Below are 18,861 nucleotides of genomic sequence, written 5' to 3' on the forward strand. Positions count from 1 at the left end.
GGGAGATGTGTTAAGCTTATGTTTTACAGAGTTTACATATGCTTTCACATGGATATGAAATGAGCATAAAATGTGTATATAAAACATTTTTCTCATCTTTGTTATAAGTTAAAAGAAAGAATGCTAACTTATCAGTTGAAAAGAGAGAATGGAACAATATTTGATTCTAGGTTAACTTGCCAGTTACTTGGTGTGGAAAAGCTAGACCCCCCCCCCCCGCAAAGTAAAACATGAAACTTGGAATATACTGCAAAGTATAGGTAGATATTTTATAATTTTAGAGTGTGCATTATCTTTCCAAAGAAGTCTGGAGGAAAAGATGAATGTACTAAACATTTTATTTATTTTAAAACATTATTTTTATAAAGTTTACGTCCTAAGAAGTAAAAGATGGAATACAAAGCAACAGATGGGAAAACTATTTAACATTTTTTTTGTTTGTTTGTTTTGGCACCAGGGCTCAAACTTGGGAGCTTGCGCCCGAGCACTGGAACCACTGACCTAAATCCCTGGCCCTGTTTAACATTTTTGACAGGCCAAGGTCAGTTTCCGTAATTGAAGGATGCTGGCTTTGATCCCATGGCAATCTTCCTGCCTCAGCCTCACCCAAGTGCTTGGAAAACAGGGGTGCGCCACCATGCCTACCTCATAAGAAGGAGCTATTATATATTCACTTGTTTTGGAGGTGCTCAGGATTGAACTCAGGGCCTTGGTAGGCAAATGCTCTACCACTAAGCTACATCCTGGGCCCTTGACCAGCTTTTCTAAAAGTTAATTTGTAAGAGGGATGGGGATTTAGCTCAGTGGCGTGCCTGCCTCAAACAAGTGCAAGGTCTGAGTTTGATCCCCAGTACCAAAAAAGAAAGAAAAAGAAAAGCTAGGCAAAGTGGACATTAGTAATTGACAACCGCCGAAGCAGCCAATAAAGCTGTGAAAAGATTCTCACCTTCAGTGTCATTGAAGTTTGCAAATTAAGGCAGCAACTTGTTAAACCAGCTGTGTTATAATATGAGCACTCTGAGAGGCTGAGGCAGGAGGATTACAAGTGTAGAGGCCAGACTGGGCTATATATTGAATTTGAGGCCAGCCCAGAATATAGCAAGGCCCTGTCTTTAAAAAAAAAAAAAAAAAAAAAAAAAAAGGTTGCTAATTCCTACGAGATGGAAAGAAAAGTAAATTAGTATAGCAATTTAGCAGTATTTTATCTGTCCTATGATCCAGTGATTGGCCTTCCAGGAATTTTTCTCTAGGCAACTTTTTGCCAGTGGTAATTTTTGTCAAAAGTTGATGTCAGTAAAACATACACTGAGTCAATAAATGAATGAACTCTGTGCCACATCTTTATGAGGGAATGTTTCAGGGACCTATAGTAGCATTTGGAAATGTCAGGAGTTTCTAAGGTTGCTAAAACACTAATTTTTGTATAAAATAGTGTTTCATAATCCTGACTGTACATCAAAACTAGTGACAGGCTTTCAAACCATACTGGGGCTTTTTGGAAACGCTAATTCAATTGTTCTGAGGGCCTGGGATTTAGCTCAGTGGCGCTGTGCCTGCCTCACAAATGCAAGGTCCTGAGTTTGATTCCTGGTACCAAAAAAAAAAGGGATCAATTGTTCAGAAATAGGACTTTGGTATCAGATGATTTCTGTATGCAACCAAATTTGAGAACTCATCTCAAGAAGACTTTTTTCTGTGGGTGCATTTAATTTTCTTTTGGCATAAAATAAGACTCCACAGAGCAAATAAATTGAAGTTCTTACTTTTCTTCACTTTCTCCCATTCTGCCATTGGCTTTTTTCTGATAATTGGAGTTCACCTGTCGTATTAGTTTCCTATTGCTGTAACAGATTACTAAAATTGAGTGCTGTCTTACAGCACAAATTTTAACACAGTTCTGGCAGTTAGAAGTTCAAAATGAATCTTAAGAATAAATTAAAGGGGGCTGGGGATTTAGCTCAGTGGTTTCGCCGCCTGTTGCGCAAGCACAAGGACCGGAGTTCAATCCCCGGTACCAAAAAAAAAAAAGAATAAATTAAAGTTGTTGGAAGCTCTGGGTTAGAGGTTGCCTGTATCTTTCAGTACATGGCCCCTTCTTCCATCTTCAAGCCACCCAACCTGTGTCTTCACATTTCTGTCTTTTTTTTTGGTACCGGGGATCAAACTCGGGTCCTTGCGCTTGTGCAGCAGGCGGCAAAACCACTGAGCTAAATCCCCGGCCCTACATTTCTGTCTTTGACTATATCTACCTCCTTTAAGATATCTTCTTTTGACTTTGCCTCTATCATCTTATTTTTTTCCATTAAGTTTATTGGTACATTTTAGGTATACAATACAGTGCCTCTATTATCATATGAATTTGTCTGACTCATAGGGACCTCTAATTACATTGGGCCAGACCCAGGTTAGAAATAATCTCCCCATCTTAAGATTCTTAATCACATAGGTGAAGTCCCTTTTGGCATGTAAGATAATATTCACACACTTTAAGAATTAGGATGTGAACACCTTCAGGGGCCATTATTCATCCTCTATCCTAGTTAAAGACTTAATTTAAAAATCCATTTAAAATTTATAAATAGAATATTTTACTGTATGTTAGATTGGTATCATATTGTAGCCCAAAATGGAATATACATTATTAACTATAGTCACCCTACTGTGCAGTGAAACACCGCAGCTTATTTCTCCTAACTGTAGCGTGGTACCTGGGTAAGTTAGCTTTTCTTTAACGTTTATTATCGCTTGGAACAATCTGCAGTTTTTCCTTTATTGTTAGGACTGTAGGTTGAATAGGATAGGCTGGCCTACCTTGTTTTTATTACAATAATAACTATCATACATTCTTCACTGAATCATTTTAAATACTTTATTTCATCACTGACAGGATTTTAGGTGGTGTGTGTGTGTGTGTGTGTGTGTGTGTGTGTAGTATCTCAGAAGAGTAATTTATTTAGTAGGATTAAAGTTAACCAGTAGGTTTCTTTCTGCCCAGTAATACTGCAGAGGAGTTTTATTTGACCCAGATGCAACTAGTATATAGTGTTGGTGTATGGTGGGATAATTTTGAATATTACTCATCCAGTGCTTGTGAATTCAGTTAACAAGCCCGTTTCTTTTGATCCCTATCTCATGAATTCTTTTCACAGTTTGTGGATGTATGCCTGCCTGTGTGTGGTTCTGAGGCTTGAACCCAGGGCGTTTGCATTGAGTTACATCTTCAACCTTTTATTTTATATTCTATCTTGAAACAAGGTCTTGCCAAGTTATACAGGCTGGGTTTGAACTTGCAGCTCTATGTGAGCCTCCCATAGTGCTGGTACTACAGGTGTGTGCCACCTTGCCTGGCTTATTCTTTTCTTTTATAGTGTTGATTGCTGTAAATTACAGTGTCCCACAAGAGTCTTATGCTTGTATGTATTTATTCTGGATGATGTACATGTATCATATACATGCAAGAAGTCCAAAAGTAAATTCACCTTTCCAGTCCTCCCCAGAAAAATGTATACCATTTCCTGTTTCATTTATATGTAAATTTTTTTTTCAATTTGTTTCTTTGTTTGTTTTTTCCGGTACTTGGGATCAACTCAGGACCTTGAGTTTGCGAGGCGGGTGCGGTACCACTGAGCTAAATAAATCCCTGGCCTTCAAAATTTATCATTTTTAAGTATACAGTTCATTCGTACAAATTACATTCATTTTGCTATTTGTTTCCGAAACTTTTTCTTCATTAAACATTGAAATTCTGTAGCTACTAAAGACCTAATCTCCACTATCTTTTTTCATCTCTAGTAACTGGTATTCTATTTTCTGTGTATTAATTTGGCTAGATATAGGCAGATATTAATTTGGCTAAATAGGCAGTCTAGATACTGCCTGTAAAGGAATTATAGAACTTGTCTTTTTTGTGTTGGGTTATTTTGCTTAGTACACACACCACTTCTGAGGTTTGTGTGTGTGGGAATTTCCTTTTTGTGGAAGGATAATATTTCATTATATGTGTATACTACATTTTATTTATCCATTTATTGATGGACATTTGAGTTGTTTACATCTTTTAGCTGTTATTGTTATGAGCATGGGTGTAAAATACAGCAGTGTTTGAGTTTCAGACCTTTGGAGCATTTACCTAGAATTGAGATTGTTGGGCCATTTGGTAATTCTATGTTTAACTTTTTGAGGAACTCTGCTATACTGTATTCAAAAGTTTGTCACTTTCTTACTAACAATACACAGGGGTTCCAATTTCCCCACAGCTTGGTCAAAGTTTGTCCTTCCTCCTCTCTTCCGTCTTTTCTCCCCTCTCTCCCTTCTTTCATTTCTTTTGTTTTGGTACTAGGGATCGAACTTGGGTCTTTGCACTTGTGTAGCAGGCAGTGAAACCACTGAGCTAAATTCCCGGCCCTCTTCTTTCATTTCTTACGAGCCACCCTATGGATGAGAAGTGGTATATCATTGTGGTTTTGATTTTCGTTTATCTAATGATTAGTGTGATGTTGAGCCTTTTTGTTTGTTTTCTGGTGTGCTTATTGGTTAATCTTTAGAGAAATGTCTGCTCAGATTCTTTTGCCTGTTTTTGAATTGGGCTGTTCTTTTTTTGTTGTTTGAGTTGTAGGAGTTCTTCATATGTTCTAGATATTAATCCTTTGTCAGATATATGATGTGCGAACATTTTCTTTTCGTTTTTTGTACCGGGGATCAAACTCAGGACCCTGTGCTTCCAAGGCTGGTGGCGGAACCACTGAGCCAAACCCAGCCCTGTGCAAACATTTTCTTATTTTGTGGTTTGCTTTTTTTGCTCCCTTGATAGTATGATTTGTGTACAGAGATTTTAAATTTTTTTAATTGTCTGTGCTTTTGGTACCATATCCAAAGAAATTTGCTGAATGTCAGAATTTTTCCGTTTTCTTCTAAGAGTTTTACAGGTTTAGCACTTCATGTTAAAGTCTTTAATATAGTTGAGTTAAATTTTGTGTATAGTGGAAGGTCAGGGTTCAACTTAATTTGGATGTGGATATTGTAGCTCTATTTGTTGAAAAGAGTCTTCCTCCACTGATCTTGGGAACTTTGCCCACAATTAATTGATCATATATACGAGGATTTATTTCTGGGCTTTCTACTTAATTGGTGTATATGTTGTACTACATTATTTTGAGTAATATATGTTTGTAGTAAGTTTTGAAGTCTGGATGTACGAGTCCTCCAACTTTGTTCTTTTTCAGGATTATTTTGGCTATTTGGGATCTCTTGAGAGTGAATTAATTTTAAGATGAGTTTTCCAATTTTTACCAAAAAACATCCCTAGGATTTTGATAGGGATTGAATTGAATCTGTAGATTGTTTTGAATAAGACTTTATTGTTGTCTTAATATTAAATCTTCCAGTCAATGAACATACAATGTCTTTACATTTACTTCTTGCTTTAATTACTTTAAGCAGTGTTTTGTAATTTTCAGTGTACAGGTTTTTTGCTTCTTTTGGTTAAGTTTATTCCTAAGTTATATATCGCTTAACATTGGAGACAGTATTGAAAAATTAGTTGTTAGGCAGTTTCATCATTGTGCAAACATCAGAGTATGATTATAGTACATGTTAAAATGGCTACTCTGTCACTGGGTGATAACAGTCTTTGGGACCTCCATTGTATATGTGATCCATCATTGACTGGAATATTGTTATGTGGTGCATGATTATATTCTTTTTCTTTCTTATTTTTGGTACTGGGGATTGAACCCAGGGCCTTCACTCTCAGCTATACAGCCAGCCTATAAAAATTTTTTCAGGTGAAGCCAGGCATGGTTACAGGTGCACACTTGTAATCTTCTGTAATCTTAGCACTTCTGAGGCTAGCCTGGGCTACATAGTGAGTTCAAGGCCAGCCTGAACTACATGGTGAGACCCTGTCTCAAAACAAAACAAAAAATAAATACAATAAAATTTTGAGACAGCATCTTGCTAAGTTACTGTGTTGCTCAGGCTGAACTTAAACTACTGATACTCCTACCTCAGCCTCCCAAAATGTGTACCACCATGCCTGCTCCCTTTTTTGTCATTGTAAATGGGATTGTTTTCTTAATTTCCTTTTCAGATTGTTCTTTGTTGTTGTACAGAAACGACTGATTTTTGTGTTTTGATTTTTTTTCTTCTTCTGCAACTTTGCTGAATTTATTTTATTTTTGGTATGGGGAACAAATTCAGGACCTGAGAGGCAGCCATGTTACCACTGAGCTAAATCCTCAGCCTGTTGAATTCATTTATTAGTTTGGGTTTTCAGGTTTTTTGTGGAGTCTTTAGTGTTACCTCAATACATGAGCATGTCGTTTATGAATAGAATTACTTTATCATTTCCAATTTGGTTGCCTTTTTTTTTCCTCTTCTCTCCTCCCCCTCCTTCCCTCTTCCTCTCCCTCCCCCCGACCCTCTTTCTCCTTCTCCTTCTCCCTTCTTCCCTCTTCTTCCCCCCTTTCCCTAATTTGTGGACATCCACAAATATGTTGAATCAAAGTGGTAAAAAGACCACATCTTTTTTTTATTTTTTATTGACACCTACCCAAGCCACAACTCTACAACTGTTTTCCTCATTTCATATGTCTTATGTATTTTAACAGCTCTGTTGCCAGCGTTTCTGATTTCTTGTTTAATTCATCTCACCTGCCCTCTCATTAGGGTTCTTGCTTTTCTCAGGTGTATCTTTCTCTCTTGCCAGAGGTGATTTCCTTGTCTAAAATGCAGGTCTGACTTTGTACTCTTTCCTGACACTTGCTGCACTGTGTAGTAGACCTGCCTGATCTGGTCCACAGTTTAAGTTTTCAGCCTCTCCGGTGCTACTCCCTACCTCCCTCTTCTGGCTCGTTTCATATTCAGCTATTGTTCAATGCCTAGTTGTGTCTTTGCATATTATTTTTGTCCTTCTGGACTGGTCTCCCTCATTTGGTAACTTTCATTTAACCTTAAATTCCTCCTCCAAGGAGAAGTCTTTTTCTCTAGGAAAGCTTTTCTGACTTTACCTCCCTCATTGGACTGCTTCTTTGTGCCCTTGAAGAATCAGCAAATTGTACTGAAGACATTATGGAGTTGTCCTTTCTTTTAACTAATGAACTCTTGGAGGTTTTCATTTCCTATTACAATGAGAGTTTCTGTTAAATTTTACTCAACTCAAGTTTTTTTCATTATGGGTCTTCTAGTTGGATGGGAAAAGGGGCAGAAAGAAAGTAAGGGTGCTACTGATACAACTAGTATTGACCAGTATCGGGGCTTAGTAGGTATATCCTGAAACATTGCAGACTAAATTACTGCCATTAAAAGTATCTGTGTGTATGAGGATAGCATTAGAGATGGTAAGATAGTGCTGGGTGATGGGAGAAATACAGTATGGGGCACAGAGCACACTGAACTGTCTAGATCTGCATTTTAGGTAAAGCCTTAAAATTTTAAAAAACATTTTCCCTGTAACAATAATTTAGTTGTAGAGAGTATAGGAAACATTAAATTTATTACTAGTACTCAAGAACTTAATTAAGACTAGATAATGAAGATTTGTAAAATCACTGCTGAAGGGTTCCTGCTCTGTTGTTTCACAATATGGAAAAGATATATAATCCAATTAGAAATTGATTATATTACTTTTTTTTTTGATTATATTACTTTTTTAAGTAAAGAAGTTCTTAGCTTACCAAAAGAAATTTAAATGAGTTTTCCAGATGTTTAGTACAATGACAGGTTTTTCCAATAAAGAAATGAACACTTTCTTCGTATCTTCAAAAGCTTAGAGAAATTAGTATGTGTCTTACAGATGTAGTTTTAGATTAAAATGCTGAAAGTGGTATTTATGAGGTGGTAGTTACTGCAGGCAATGTTGTGATAGTAGTTGGATTGCTTACTCAGAATTTATTATTGCTCCCTGCTTTGCCTGGTGTTGAGCACATTTTGAAAATGTAACACTTGTGTCTTGTAAGCAAGCAGTGTTCTAATTAAGGAAGAGAGAGTTTTGCTCATTCACTCATTATATAAAATAATGCAGGAGGAAAAGAAAAATGTTAAAGATTGGAGAGTTACTTTGAAGTGACCTTTTCATTACGTTCAGAAGGGACACTCATCATGGAAAAAAAAGATAAATATCTTATTAAAAGTAGAGAGAAATTTCTTAGCTTTCTTTGTTTCAGAGTGCTTAGAGAAGAATGTCTCCAATGAAGAAAAATGCTATATAGCAAAATGGAACAGTTGAAATAATTTAAAAGTGCTATTTCCTGATGTCTTTCACAGTATAAGCACAAAGTAAGGAAACCAGTCGTATGCTAGATAAAGATGTGTTGTCTGTGGGGAATTAGTTATATTTGGTGGTGTGTTAGTTATCTTTGTGACAAGTGTGATGGGCTGAAAAATGGCCCCCTGCAAGTTATCCACAGTGTTGGAACCCTGTAACACAGTCCCTGGAACCTGTAAATGGTACAGTATGTAGATGTAGGGCAAGTGTTTTTTCTTATAATTAACTTTGAAATGAATAAATTATCTTAGATTACCCACCCAGGCCTTGTGTGTCTGTACACATATCCTTGTAAAAGAGGGGATAGAGGGAAATTACAGCCAAAGAAAAGGAGACCAACCACAGAGAACTGGAGAGATGTGTGGCCTGTGAGAGGTTAAGAAACAGATTCTTCCCTCCTCCCTGTAGAGAAAGTGTGACCCTGCCAACATCTTGATTTGGGGTCAGTAATGACTGAATTAGGACTTGTAGCCTTTAGAACTATGAGAGAATAAATTATTACTGTCTTAAAGAATCAAATTTTGGGCAAATTGGTATAGCAGATGTAGAAAAGTAATTAGCAATCATTCCTCAAAATGTAAACGGACATTTCTAAATAACCTAATTTACCTAAGTTCTTTTTCTTTTGGTGGGTATAATTTATAGTTTACTTACATTAGATTGTAATTTTATTTGAGATGCTCTGATTAGACTAGGCAGTTCTTATGATTAAAGCAGCTGGTAAACATTTGTAGGCATGGAACTCAGCATTTAGCACAAAATAAGTTAAAATTTAAAGGTCTTTGAGAAAAATGTTTCATTCAATTTGGAAGTTCCTCGTGGCTGTCTGTTTTTACAGCTATTCTGATAGTACAATTCAGACTGCTAAAATTTTACAACATAATGACATCCTTGCACATCTGCTATTTAACATGAATTCTTCTTTTACCTGTACTTTAAAAATTAACACTTGAGGCTCTTTCCCAAGAATATCAGTTGACTGTGACCCAGCATAGCATGTTCAGAGTCCCAGTTGAGATTCTGGTTTGAGAGTCTGACCAAAGAATGAAGGCTGTATAGGTTCTCTGTGCTTTAGCCTTGTATCCTTGTTAAGAATCAGTGTTCTTAGCCTATATTATCTTAAATATCCTCAAAGATTTTGTGTGTTTTGGAGGCCTGTGGGAAAATCCATTTCCTAAAGAATTTACAAATTTCTAATGAAATGTGAGCCAGGAATGTCAGTCCAATACATTTCTTTCCCCCTTAAGCTTTTAGGAACTACATTTTGCATTAGCTGCCCTGAACAATTTTTGTTACAGAATAAGCTTAAATGAATTGTTTTAAATCAGCCTACTAATTTATTTTCTGTCATAGAAGGCACATAACCAAACATTCTAGGATTCTTTTCAGTATTTTCTTCCGTTATTTTGAAAGAGAGTTAATGTAAAATCTTGCTCAGTTAGCGAGTGGTTAAATAATTTTCCCCAGTTTTTTTATATGCCAGAGAGCTAAGAGATAAATAAGAATGCTTTTTTAAGTTGAAATAAAGATGATTATCTTCTTATTTTATGGTATGGTTTAGTGACTTTATGTAAACCATCTCATTTAACTTTGCCAATGACACTGAAAACTTTTTAAAAACCCTTGGAAGCTTGGTGTAGTGCTGTATACCTATAATTCCAGCAACTCAGGAGCCTGAGGCAGGAGGCTTTCGAGTTTAAGGTCTGCCTGGACTGCATAGTGAGATCTTGTCTCAATGCACCACCCCCAACCAAAAAAAGCCTTTAGAGGTTGAGAAATTTGTCTGTGATACCCATAGACTAGCCAGGATGCAAACCCATATGGATCACTTACTATGCCTTCTTGTTATCTCATTTCTTGTACCATAACTCAAGGACATCCCTAAAATGAATTCTGTCTTTACTTTTGAGGAATTTATGGTTTCATAGATCTACTTTTTCTTGAATGGTCTTGAGAACAAATGTATGGCTCAATCAGAGGATTTGGAAATTTGGGGATCTCAGTTCAATGAGAACCTATATATTCAGTTTATTGTCACATGAACCCTGGTCTGTGCTGCATTTTTTTTTTTTTTGGGTACCAGGGATCAAACTCGGGTCCTTGCGCTTGCGCAGCAGGCAGTGAAACCACTGAGCTAAATCCCCGGCCCTGTGCTGCATTTTTTTGACGGTTTTTTGTTCTTTCCTGTTCCTTCAACCAATTCTTACTTCTGTTGCTGTTGCTCTTCCTCCCCCAATCCCCCTGGGGATTGGACCCAGGGCCTTTACACTGAGCTACATCCCTTGCCTTTTAAAATTTTTTATTTCTAGAACAGGTCTCAGTAAATCACTAAGTTGATGGAGCGGGGCAGGAGGGGGATCGAACTTTTGTTCCTCCCTCAGCCACTCAGAGGTGGGATTACAGGTGTGTGCCAACTCACCTGGCTTCCCTCAGCCATTTAAGGATTGTAGTTTAGGGGAAGGATAGAAATGATGTTTCATGGAGTCTCTGCATTACTTTGTTTGCCAGTTACTATAACAATGAATATTTATATAGAAAAATGTTAAGATTAGTGGTTAGGGTAAATAAAGAGGGGTTGAAGAGGGGTTAAGGGAATGGGAAAAAAATAAGAATCAAGATACATCATGTACAGGTGCACATTCCCTATGATGAATGCAATCATTGTGTGTACTTGAAATGTACCAATAAACTTAGTTTTAAAAAAAGATTAGCGGTTAAGTTCCTAAACTGGTAGTCAAAAGATTATCTTATAATGTAAATGAACTAGTATACAAATACAAGTTTGGTTTTTCTTTTTCTTTTTCAGTTTTTATTTTTTGAGACGGTCTCACTAAGGTAGTTCATGTTGGCCTTAAGCTCACTATGTAGCCCAGGCTGGCCTTGAACTTAATTGCGATCCTCTTGCCTCAGCCTCCTGAGTGCTGGGACTACAGGCGTGCGCCACTATGCCTGGCACAAATACAAGTTTTTGATGGTTAACATATATTACTTAAATATACAATATGTTTTTAATGACAAAACTTTGAATGAAAATTGTAGTTTCTACGGTGGTTGTGGTGTGCATGCCTGTAATCCCAGCACTAGGGAAGCAGAGGCAAGATGATCACCACGAGTTCCAGGCTAACCTGTGCTCTACACAGTGAGTTCAAGGCTAGCCTGAACTACATGGTGAGACCTTATCTCAAAAAAAAAAAAAAAAGAAAAGAAAAGAAAATTTTAGGTTCTAGTTGGAAACTTAAAATTTTTTAAAAAAATACTGTCCAAAATGTGTGTTTTTTTTTTTTTTTTTTTAGTATGTGTGGTACTGGAGGTTGAACCCAGGGCCTTAGCACTGAATTATACCCTAGCACTTTTTAGTTTTTTTTTTTTTTTTGGTACTGGGGATCGAACTCTAGACTTTGTGCTTGCGAGGCAGGTGCTGGAACTACTGAGCTAAATCTCCAGCCCTAGCACTTTTTAGTTTTGAGATAAAGTCTGAGTTATCTAAGCTGGGCTCCAACTAGTGATTCTCCTGCCTCAGCCTCCTAGAATGCTGAGGTTACAGGTATGTGGCACCACTCCTGGTTATTCTTCATAAAGCCCAAAATAAAGGATAATAGGAACCAAATTCTGTATATTAGAATAATGAATTTTTAATAGCTATTTTTATTCATATTACTCTGAAAATACACATAAAATTTCTGGAGCAGGGACAGAGTACATAATTATTGCTGCAATAACTTTACCCAGTTGTCCTTTGCACTAGTTCTTCCCACAGGGCAATGCAATGAGAACTGAATATTTGTTAAGTGAGGAACCAGAATATTTTAATCTGGGGACTTGTATACATGTCAACCCCCCAGCCCCAAGAAAATAGACCTTTGCATTCTAATATTAACAAATTCTCCTTGGAACCAGAAGGGGCTGGCTGGAGGACACGCCTCCTAAATTCCCAGCCCTAGATTCTTAATGTTTGGAATGTAAATGAATGTTTGCAGTGGAGAAGATCAGACAAGTCTTGTGATTTACAACCCCTAGAGTATGTGCATAGTCTGTGGTTTCATCCTTCCTGTAATGTAGTATACTACCAGAGAGCAAAATCTCTTGCTGTTTAGTTTTCTTTAAGTTTCAAGGTTTATCCTCTAAAGGACAGATTTTTTTGTTCAGAAATCCCTGACCGTGCAGAAACATAAAAATATTTTCTCTTCATTGTTAAATCTTACCCACTTCCCTTGTGGTATCAAATTATTTTTATTTGAAGAAATGATAAAATGAACGAACTTAAGTGGATGTTTTGATACAGCATATAGAAAATTTAAGGTAATCCCCAACCTCACTTATGGATTGCTTTGGCAGTCAAGGAAGTCTCCCCTATGGCTGTGAGGAGTTCAGCTCTTGTCATCATCAGCTCTTGTCTTCATTGTCTCCCAGGATGTGCTTGTAAAAGATGCTCTGCTGTACCCACCCCCAACCCACGCCCAGTATTGGTTGCTTGTTATGTAGTTACCCAAATCTTTGGTAGATTTCACCTGCTTATTCAAATAATGCATGTCAGTGAAGTCACACAGTGAGGGGTTTTTTTTGAGGGGGGTATTTTTTTTTCAGTAACCAGTTTGTGCAGTTCTGGTAGTAATTGATGCATACTTTTTTCTAAGTATAACCCAAATTGTATTTGGTTTGCTCACCTAGTCATCATGGTCTGGTTTCTTGATATCCTGAAGGAGGAGTGATGGTTAATCTTGGTTGTCAACTTCACTGGATTGAGAGATGTTTAGAAAATTGGTGAAGCACACTTCTGGGTATGTCTGTGAAGGTGTTTCCACAGACATTTAGCATGTGGGTCGGCAAACTGAGTGAGGAAGAAGGCATGCTCTGAAGATGAGCGGCACCATCCAGTAGATTGGGTCCTCTACGGAACAAAAAATGGAGGAAAGGAGAAGCTCACAGGCTTGAATCTCTAGTGAGTATGTTTTGTTGCTGCCATTGCCCATAGATATTGACTTCAGATTCTTTACTCTTTTACTGTGAACTTGGCACCACTGGTTTTCCAGGACCCTCGAGATTTTCATTCTTGAACTGAGGCTGATCCTGCATCCTTCTCATTCTAAGGCTTCTAGCTCTTTGGACTGAGCAGCTATTGGTTTCTCCGAACTCCAGCTTTCAGATGGCTATTGTGAGACCAGCTAGCCTCTGATCATTTCAGCTAGTCTTCTAAATCCCCCTTTATAATTGGGTATTTATTTTGGTGGTTCTGTTCCAATACCAGGTTCTGTTAGGCCCCTTTGTTGGTTTTGCAGCTTTATCAGTTTCTCAGCCTATTCCTCTCTTGAGATTCGTGAAGAAAATGTTTGGCAAAGTTACCCAAAGCTACATCTTCACTGTCAGAGTAGTAAGATATGAACAGGTAAACACAGGAAGTGAAGAGTTAGTTCCAGGTTGAGTTGGAGGTTTATGTCTGCTTTTGTGTCCGATGCATCTGAGAAAGGCATCTGGCACACAGCTGAGAGCTGATGGCATTGAGAGTGAACATCAGGTTGTGTCGAAGCATTGTTGAAGCAGGAAGCCAAGGCAAGATTCATCAAAGAATATCTCATGTTCCGTGTTTAGTCAGAAAAATGTGAAATGTTAATGTTGCCTAATGTTAGCTCCTTCCTTTAACCTCCATTATTGTTGAGTTCTCTGGCAAATACAGTAAGTATTGAATAGCTACTATTTATTAGGTACAGTAAAGGGTACTGAATATATTGTGGTGGATAATACAGTGGTACCTTAGTTCATAAATTTAATTTGTTCCACAACTTTGGAAAAGATGGCCATGTTTGTGTTTGTGTGGGAAAGATGGATGCAGTCATGTTTGTCACCTATAGAGTTTGCACACAAAAAATTTTGCCAAAGGCTTTTGTTTGTGAACCAAATTATTCACAAACAAAAGTGTTTGTTAACTAAGGTACTAAGGTACTACTATATACCTGACCATCTTTCAACCCACCCTCACCCTGAAGCTGTCTAGGCTCCACCTGGAGTCACTGACATTAGCATAAACTCAGGTATAGCTAAAAGGGACTTAGTACAAATAACAAAAGAAAATAGTTCCTGGAACTAAAACCAAATATGTTACAGGTTGGATATCCCTTGTCTGAAGTGCTTGGGACCAGAAGTGTTTTAGATTTTTTTTTACATTAAGTATCTGGATTTTGACTACAACTGAACACATGCGGTCAGGTGTGAATTTCTTACTTGTGTGATCATGTTAGCAATAAAAAAGTTTCGGATTTTGAGGCATTTCAGATTTCAGTCTATCTGATACGGATGCTCAACATGTATTAAGTCATTATCACAATATGTCCGTAGAGATTTCTGTAATTGTCTCATATAGATGGATGCAACCATTTTCCGTTTTAAGGAATGCATTCCTTATTCTAAATATAGTAATTATGCCTTAGCTACCACAGTTTTTTGTCCCCAAAACTATGCCCGGAAACATTTCCAATGATTTGAGAATTTCTGTAATATACTTTCTAACACCAGGTATCATTAGTCTTAATCTTTGACAGTGTCACAGACAAAAAGTGCAACATATTATATAGATAGCATTGTTTCAGTTTGCAATTTTAGTGATTATTAGTGGGGTGAAATACAATTTAATTTTATTGGCTAGTTGTATTCTGTTAAATGCCTATTAATCATTTTGTATATATTTAGTTGCCTTTTAAGTACTCAGTGTATATTATAGATATTGGTCTTTATTATTTACAATGCAAATATTTTCTGTCTATTGCTTATCTTTTAAGTTTATGATGTTTTTTGTTGATTTTTATATAGAAGTTTTAAAAAATTAGGTGAAGTATGAACCTTGTTAGTCTTCTGGGTATGGTGTCTTGCTTAAGCTACCTTGTCCCAATAGTATTTTACTCTCTATCTTTTACAGTAAAGAGAGGAAAAAAGTTGATTCTTCTAGAGTTTAAAAATTCATTGACTTGCCTAGGTATCTAACCTAATTGAAAATTTAAAAATCTTGTTACCCCTCTGATTTAAAATATATTAAATTTTAGCAACTTACATACTTGTTTTTGGATCCTATTTTGTTGCACTGATCTATAGTATTGCCTTTTAATGAAGCTTTAATATTTGGTGTAAGTCAAACTTCCCTCCATACTCGTTTTCACAGTATATTAAGTGGTATATGCATCCTCCAGGTAAATCTTCAAATGTGTCTGTTGTTAATTTGGTTTTTTTTGTTTGTTTGGTTTTGGCTTTTTGAGACAGGGCCTCACTATGTACATAATTCAGGCTGGCATTGAACTCGCGGTGATCCTCCTCTAACCCAGCCTCCTAAATGCTGGGATTACAGGCATGGGCTACCACAACCAGCCTGTTTGTTGGTATTTTGATTGGGATTGAATTTCATTGGATTTATGTTTTATGTGTATGTTTATTCAGTTCAGGTCCTCTTATCCATTTAAATTGTAGAATTTTGTCCTCAACATTTTGTGAAATTACTCTGAAAGACTTTATAGTGTTGGTACTAGGGATCAAACTCAGGACCTTGTGCTTGTGAGGCAGGCATGGTGCCACTGAGCCAAATCACTGGCCCATGAAGGGGATCTTTTAAAAAATTTATTTCTAAATGATTATTATTGGTTTGTAGGAATACTACATCTTTTCTGGCATGATTTTTCTCTTCAGTCTACTATATCACTGCTTGCTTTTTAAGTTACAATAGTCTTTTATTTGATTCTGTGCCATTTTCTAGTTAGCTATCATTTGTTGTACTTTTGTTCCCCTCCCTCACCATTGGCATTAGTTAGGACTTCCAGCAGAATGTTGTAAGTGGTAGTCTTGTTTTATTCTTGGCTTTTAAAGAGGAATGTGCCAAAAGTTTCAATATTGTTTGGGAACTTTTGGTGGGCTCTGTCATCAAGTTAAGAATATTTCCATTTATTTTTTACTTAAGACTTTTGTTAGGAATAGTGTTGAATTAATTTATGTTTGTATGTATGTATGTATGTGTATGTATGAGTGCACCGGAGATTGAACCCAGAATGTCTGCACTGAGCTACATCACTAGCCCTTTAATTTTTTTAAAAAAATTTTTATTTGAGATAAGGTTTCACCAAGTTGCAGAGTTGCACAGTTGGGCTTGAACTTTAGATCCTCCCACCTCAGCCTCTGAGAGTGTTGAGGTTATGTGCGTATGCTGCTATGCCTGGCAGGAGCTAAAGTTTTAAAATCCATTCTCTTTTTGCTGAGGCGAGGGAAAGGGATCATGGGGCTATCAGTGTGAACTTTTATTTCTGTCCTTGCTAATTCCTCCTGGGCTACTTGGGTGTTGGCACTCCAGAACAGGCTAGACAGAAGTCAGTCCCTCTGGGTATAACTCAGAAGGTTGGGTCATTGGACATAGAATAAACTTCTTTTTACTCTTCAGAGAGAAGCCCGGAGCTAGAGGGTTTCCTCTTAAGAGTATGGTACTACTATGTAGGGGATAGAGGTTATGATCAGAGGTTGCCTGAAATTTCCATGTGGCTGACTTTGCAGATGCCAGAGTTTCCTGACTAGTTGCTGGATTTCTCACAAAGCAGTCAGGTATGTTTGTGGGAACGAAGGAGGCTGATGTTACTCTTCAGTCTCACTTTTAAAGCAAAGACATCAGAAAAGGGCTTATGCTCTACCTTACTTTTCTTGCTCACTCTAGTCCCTGCAGGCATCAGTTGGCTTGGAGTATTGGCTCAGTCCAAAACCATGCCTTAATTCAGTTTCCTTTGGCTTACTCAGTATAATAGCAACTTTAAATGGGTATTGGGTCATTGGTTATTTTCTTAAGGAACAGTGAGGATTTTAGAGGACAGTAGAAAGGACCTGAAGGAGTACAATATAGGTTGATGGTGGTGTTAAAAGCATGATAGTGTTGGATCCATAATGAGAGCGGGTTTCAGGTAGTTTGAGTAATTCTTCTAGCTTTTGCAAGAGAATTTTTTGGAAATGTTATTTTGAAGCTCAAGTTTTCATGTTGGGGCCTTGGCATACCTCATTTAAAAAGGTACATCTCCCCCTTTTTTCTAGAAACTCTTAGATGTATTATCTTTGAGATGTCCAAAATCTCTGATAGTACTTGAAGTAATTATACCTTTGGAGAAATTGTGCCATCTAGCCTCGTAGGCAGAACAATTTAGAATGATAATGAGAATGAATATGAGATGAGTTTTGCCAGGAGAAATTTGCAGCTTTCACTGTGATTCACAGAGGGAAAGGTAACTGTAGCAGCGATCTAAGGATGCTTATAAAATGATGGCTAGGGTCCATGGTACTTTTCTTGTTAACTTTCAGCCCCAGAGAACAGAAACAAAGGACATGTTGTATCTTCAGGAAGGTACAAGGTATTTCTTTTTCATTATCTAGTGAACCCCTCTTCCTCAGTGGTCCACAGGTAACTAGAACTCAGTCAGTATGTGTAGCTCCTCCACTTATCTTCTAACTCACACCTTTTGTGTTCTCTATCTCAGTAAAGGATGATTGGTTTCCCAGTCATATTTAACCTTTCTTGTATCAGACTCCTGTGTATTCCTTAGTGATCTAATTTTGTCTCTCTATCCATGCTTAATTGCTTTAGTGTTCAGATAGTTAATCTCACTTGTATTTTAGCAAGTGTCCTCCCTGATCTTACGCTAGTTGCTTTCTGTTCTGTGCTTGAGTTTTTGTGAAAATATTTGGTTATGTCATTCTCTTGTTTAAAACTTCCAATACCTTCCAAACATATGCATACCTGGTTTTCTTGTCTATCTTCACTTACTGTCTTAATCCATTTGACTTACTGTGACAATACTTTACACTGGGTAGTTCTTGAGCAGCAGAAACTTACTGCTCACAGTTCTGGAAGCTGGGAAGTTCAAGATCAAGGCACCACCAAGTTCATTGTTTGGTGAGGGCTTGTTTCTTGTGGATGGCACCCTTTGTGCGTCTGTACAAGGTGGAAGAGCAGAGTAGCTCCCTTAAATGTATTTTAAGAGGACACTAATCCTTCATGACTTTGTCATTTCCCAAGGCCCCCACCTCTTAATATTGTTACACTGGCATCCAATTTTTTAGGAAAGCTCAAACTTTCCTACTGAATGTTTAGTAACTGAGTCTTCTGAAACAAACTGACAGTAGGCAAATTTAAAGGAACAAAAACATACAAATTTATTATACATAGGAACCATATAAAGCAGGGGTCCCAACCTCTGGACCAAAACCACTGGGTCAAAGAGAGATTGAAGCTTCATTTCTGTTTATAGCCAGTCCCCATTGCTAGCATTATCACCTGAGTTCCACTTGCTGTCAGATCAATGGTGGCATTAGATTTTCTAAGAGTGGAAATCCTCCTGTGTATGGGAGCAGTATAGGTTATATATTCCTTATGAGAATCTAATGCCAGATAATCTGAGATGGAGCTGAGGCAGTGATGGTAGTGCTGGGAAATGCACTTATTATGTATCACAGCAACAAATAAAAACTAAATTCAACCCCTACTCCTGACTGTGGAAAAATTATCTTCCATGAAATAAGTCCCTGGTGCCAGAAAGATTGGGGACAACTGATATAAAGTATGAAACTTAAAGGCAAGGAGAGATGGGGAGCTT

The 18,861-nt window shown here is 37.4% G+C and overlaps 1 protein-coding gene across 3 annotated transcripts in view; it reads left to right on the plus strand.

The window, feature by feature from the left end:
* Positions 1 to 18,861, plus strand: part of Rnf2 (ring finger protein 2) — a 45,464-nt gene that overhangs the window by 14,403 nt on the left and 12,200 nt on the right. The gene's annotated exons all lie outside the window — the stretch shown is intronic.

This window comes from Heterocephalus glaber, unplaced genomic scaffold (assembly GCF_053883595.1).
Source record: "Heterocephalus glaber isolate CG9 unplaced genomic scaffold, H.glaber_assembly_v1.0 deba00001600, whole genome shotgun sequence".
In the NCBI taxonomy this organism is placed as follows: domain Eukaryota; kingdom Metazoa; phylum Chordata; class Mammalia; order Rodentia; family Bathyergidae; genus Heterocephalus; species Heterocephalus glaber.